We start from the raw sequence: 6067 nt of genomic DNA on the forward strand, positions 1-6067 counted from the left end.
GCCCACAATGGCAATGACTTTGAAAGAAGAAATCATGAAAAAATATAACATGGAGAAATCATGAATTTTTTTTAATTTTTTGTAGCTTTTTTTTTTAATTTTATGTAGTTTTTTTAATTTTAATTGTAGTTTTTTAAAATATTATATGTAATCTTCTCTTGTATTTTAATTAGTGTGTTATTTTAATTAAATGAAATTTAAAATAATTTAAACAAAAAGAAAAACAAACAACACGTCAACCGAAACCAAGCCACACCCCTTCTTTTTGAATATTACTTTATAGATCTCACTCAATACGTGTCGAGTAATACACCCGACTCAAGCTCCTTCGCACCCCATATTATAAATGAGAAGGATGGTGGGAGAAGATCAGTATGTTAATTATGGAGCCACACAAACTGTAACACTGTACGGAAAATAAATCACGAATCACCATAAATGAGGTACGTAACATACATACAAACTTATCGTATCCAAACAACACACGGCATTCATTTATTTTACTTTTAAACCATTAGTTAATCTTTAGAGCAATTATGAACTCCTCATCACATTCAAGAGCCATCATATATTCCGGCAATAAGCAAACTTCTACGTCCATGCTCCCGCCACCTTCCCGACCAGGATACCTTGTCATTTTACCGTCGGCTTTGTTCACAAACCCACTTCTAGCCGCAACAGCTTTCCCCAACCCAAATTCACACCCGTACATGTCAAACCTTGGTGAACTCCCAATGTGTGTAGTGTTCGGATGGAAAAGTGCATTCGGTTTGTATACTACTGGGTTTCTACACCATGAATCAACAAATTTTTTCACTGCTATGTCATCGTGGTTTGTCACCGCTTCATGTATCCTCAAAGCCGCCCATCCAAGCCCGTGAGCCATTAGATCCTCAACAGTTGCCGTTCCGCTGACACTACCAACCGGACTGCCAAAATAATCATCCGACAAGGGTGGGTTCATCCTACGCCGGTTACTAATAACAAGTCTACAAATAGTTTCACTATTGCCAGGTTGGTGCCTAACTCGAGTTACACACCTCCACAAAAGTGCGGACACCGCCTGCAAACTCGAGATATTTTGCATGTTGCATTCCTCATTTGCTTTTGCTTTGAGTTTAGAAACTGCAGCCGAGGTGAAAATAAAGAATCTCTCCTTAACTTGTGGTTTTTCAGATCTTGCAATGAATTGATCGTGATGTGTAAAAGGGAGATTTATTATGGTATCAGATCCTTTGAATATCGGAGGACGGGAGATGAGATAAGCATTTTCATCTTTAGATCTAAATATTTCACTCCAGACAGCCATGAAATGCGAGAATGATGTTCCATCGGCAACAAGATGGTTTACAGAGCCGCCAATGAAGATTCCATCTGTAAGCTCGGTCACCTGAATGGATAACAACGGGAGTGTATGACCATCATGGTTTATAGCATCATTAAGGTCGAAGAATGAATGAACAACTAACGGTACATCAGTTGAAGTAAGTGTTAGAAAAATGGTACTGATCAGAACGGCAAAATTAAGCAGAAATAAAAGTAACAGATTGTAATAAAATGCAGAAATAATAAACGAGTGAACCAGGCTTGTGTTTAACACAATTCCCTTAAACAGATTCATCGTCTGTTCCCAGGGTACGCCGGTTCGAAGCAGCACCGCGCACTGCCGAACTTGAACACTTGCCTGAAAAGAAACAGGATAGATGGTGTTTGCAGAGATTGCGAGAGAGAGGAAGAAACTGTGTTGTTGTGTGTCTAAACTGATCAGTTTGATCTGGTTTTATAGGCACAGAATTATAACCGAATTGTAGCCATCATTGCAGAGATTAAAACTGAATAAATGACATTACATCAGTTTTGAAACTGCTAATAATATCCTTTTAATGACCATCAATCTAGAATAATCATTTCAGTTTCAGTTTTAAATCTCATTAAAAAAAACGGTTATGAGTCTTGAGTGCAAAAACTGCCTCACGCGGACCCGGGTTTTCGGAGCTGCATTCGTGTCCGCAGGACGTGCGGGCACACGCGAGTTCAACTAAATCCGGTTCCAATTTTTGCACCCCCCTGCGCGCGTGGGTAGGACTTGTGGTAAAACATGTCATAAGACTTCAAAGGCTTAGATAAGGTTTCACCTTATAAATTGTCTTTCCTTTTGTTCCCACTCCAATGTGGGACAAAGTAGTTTTACCACTTGAGACTTTTCCATTCACACCAAACTTCTAACAATCCCCCACATGAATGGAGGTTGATCTCAGAAACAACATTATTCCAATTAGATTTCAGCAGTTGAGTTTTGCATACGATAGGTAGGTGTTACCCTTTGAACCTTCGCTCATGAAATGCACTTAGCCCACTAGCTCTGAGTAGAACTCGATGTCTTTGAACTCATCTGCTGTTTGTGTAGACGACAATGCACTTCACACAAGACTCTCCCTGACAAAGTCAAGTCCTCATAGTTATGTTCGTTATGGTCATGAACATGAGCCTGGTTCTGCGAGAGCCATTAGGTATTGTGCCCCAACAACACCCTTCGAAGCGACCCCACTTCTCTCTCACATAGGTGATTCGCTATGTATGGTTATCTTAGTCGAATCATTAAAAGCCATAGGCTTAGCCTCACACTTGTCACTTTTTGGAATGGACTAGGAAGTTTACTAAGCCTTGCAATAAACTCCCTTATATATACGTAGGGTTATCCCCCACAGTGACTATATTAATTCATACAATTAGGTTTTCCTATTGAACTCAGCTCTTGGGATCTCCAGTCTACTGAGTTAGGTTTCCATCATATGAACTTATTTTCAAGGGCTTCAGTCCCATTCCCATGGATGACTTCTGTACTAACTCTCTACTTAGGCCTTTTGTTAGCGGATCCGCAATATTATCCTTTGACCTCACGTAGTCAACAGTGATAATTCCTGTAGAGATTAGTTGTCGTATCGTATTATGTCTACGTCGAATATGTCTGTTCCTACCGTTATACATTGTGCTACGAGCTCTGCCAAGTGCCGATTGGCTATCACAATGTATACAAATGGCCGATGCCGGCTTAGGCCATCTTGGTATATCCTCAACAAACTGACGTAGCCATTCTGCCTCTTCACCTGCTTTATCTAAAGCGATGAACTCTGATTCCATCGTGGATCTAGCGATAACCGTTTGTTTTGACGATTTCCACGATATAGCAGCACCTCCAAGTGTGAATACATACCCACTTGTTGCTCTGGAATCATTCGTGTCAAATATCCAATTTGCATCGCAGTGTCCTTCTACAACTGCTGGATATCTGTTATAATGCAACCCATATTCCCGAGTGTATCTTAAGTAGCGAAGCAACCGAGTGATACAGTTCCAATGCATTGAACTTGGGTTGCTTGTGTATCTACTTAGCTTGCTCACAGCATATGCTATGTCTGGTCTAGTACAACTCATAAGATACATCAAGCTACCAATAATTCTTGAGTATTCCAACTGGTTTACGGGTTCACCTCTATTCTTTGCTAGATGTTGACTTGTGTCAAGTGGAGTTCTAGCTTCATTAGAGTCATTTGCATTGAACTTCTCAAGAATTTTGTCCACATAGTGGGATTGACTTAAAACAAGTCCACTTTGGGTTCGCGTGATTTTGACCCCCAAAATCACATCCGCAAGACCCATGTCTTTCATGTCAAATCTTGCTTGTAGCATGTTCTTTGTAGTTTTTATGATTTTGTCACCACTTCCAGCAATGAGCATATCATCTACATATAGACACAAAATGACATATCCATCAGTTGTGTCCTTCACATACACACACTTGTCACATTCATTGATTTTGAACCCAGCATCGAGCATGACATGATCAAACTTTTGGTGCCATTGTTTTGGAGCTTGTTTTAATCCATACAAGGATTTTACAAGTTTACACACTTTCTTTTCTTGCCCAATGGCTGTGAAGCCTTCGGGTTGTTCCATGTAGATTTCTTCCTCTAGATTCCCATTCAAGAAAGCTGTTTTCACATCCATTTGATGAACTTCCAAATCTCTAATGGCGGCAATGGCAAGCACCATCCTGATGGATGTTATTCGCGTAACTGGCGAATATGTATCAAAGTAATCTAAACCTTCTCGTTGTTTATATCCTTTGATCACCAACCTTGCTTTGTAGTTATCGATGGTCCCATCTGGTTTCATCTTCTTCTTGAATATCCATCGATATCCTAGTGGTTTACATCCTTGAGGAAGATCCACTAGTTCCCAAGTATGGTTTTGTAAGATAGATTCTATCTCACTTTTGATTGCCTCTCTCCACTGAGGTCCTTCTGAGGAATGTACCGCTTGTCGGTACGTTTGAGGTTCATCTTCTACCATATAGGTAAGAAACTCAGGGCCAAAGGATTTTTCAGTCCTTTGCCGTTTACTTTTCCTGATTTCAACTTCCTCAGTATTAGATTGTTCTCGAGGTTCATCGTTTTCAACTTCACCCTCGGGAACAATTTCCTCAACCGGTCTAGAGGAACTCGGTTCACTTTTATTTAAGCATGGGAACATCTGTTCAAACCATGATGCATCCTTAGATTCCATTATAGTGCCTTTGCATATTCCAGGATTCTTAGAATCATGCACAAGAAAACGATAAGGACCATAAGGATGGGTGTATCCTATAAATACACAATCCACCGTTTTGGGTCCTATTAGTAGGCGCTTAGGTGGAGTGACCACCTCCTTAACTAAACACCCCCACACTTTCAAGGATTTATATGGTGGTTTCTTTCCCGTCCATAATTCATAAGGCGTTACATCCTTTTTCTTATTGGGTATCATGTTCAACACATAATTTGCCGATAAGATTGCTTCCCCCCACATGTTTTGGTTTACACCAGAACTTATCATCATGGCATTCATCATTTCTTTCAAAGTACGATTTTTCCGTTCCGCTATGCCATTTGATTGAGGGGAGTAAGGAGCCGTGAGTTCGTGGATGATTCCACTCTTTGCACATATGTCAATAAAAGGTGAAACATATTCACCTCCTCGGTCGCTCCTTACGACTTTGATTTTCCGATTTAGTTGATTCTCAACTTCGGCCTTGAACAAGATAAACTTGTCAATAGCCTCGTCCTTACTCTTAAGTAAGTACACATAGCAATACCTTGTACTATCATCAATGAACATGATGAAGTATCTATTCCCACCACGAGTAGGAATTTCCTTTAGATCACACACATCAGTGTGGATCATCTCTAGGGGTTCAGTGATTCGTTCCACCTTTTTGAATGACGATTTCGGTTGTTTTGCTTCTACGCAAGTTTCACATTTATTAGTTGAGTCGATATCGAATGTTGGTATGCAATTAAGTTTGATTAAACGACGAATGTAATTGTAATTTACGTGACCTAGTCTACCATGCCAAAGATTAGACGACTCAATCAAGTAAGTAGAACTAGTAGCGTTTCCATTCATTGCATTCACGACAATTACATTGAGTTTGAACATTCCATTTAGGGCATAGCCCTTACCAACATACATACCATTTTTGGTCAACACGACCTTATCCGACTCAATCACCATCTTTAACCCAAATTTGTTCAACTGCCACCCCGACACAAGGTTCTTACGAATTTCTGGAACATACAACACGTTTGACAAGGTGAGTTCCTTTCCAGAAGTCATCTTCAGAACCACGTTTCCTTCACCTTTAATTTCGGCCATGGCGGAGTTTCCCATAAAAACCTTTTCACCATTAGTCACCTCCTTGAAGGTGCTAAACAGGTTCTTGTCAAAACACACATGACGGGTAGCCCCCGTATCAATCCACCAATCGTTGTGGTTTTGCCCAACTAAGTTAACCTCAGTGACCAAAATCGAGAGGTCCGTCACCATAGCAATGAGGTTATCAACCTCATGAACCATGTTAACTTGTCGAGCATTTTCCTTCATTGGCCTTATGGCCTTGTTTTTGACAATTATAGCAAGTTTATTGAAACTTCTTTTTCCCAACTCCCCCCTTAGGACCAAGGTTGGAGCGTTTCCCATGAGCTTTCTTTCCACCTTTTCCACCATTCTTGTTTCCCTTCGAAGATTG

This window comes from Helianthus annuus, chromosome 5, assembly GCF_002127325.2.
Source record: "Helianthus annuus cultivar XRQ/B chromosome 5, HanXRQr2.0-SUNRISE, whole genome shotgun sequence".
Taxonomy (NCBI): domain Eukaryota; kingdom Viridiplantae; phylum Streptophyta; class Magnoliopsida; order Asterales; family Asteraceae; genus Helianthus; species Helianthus annuus.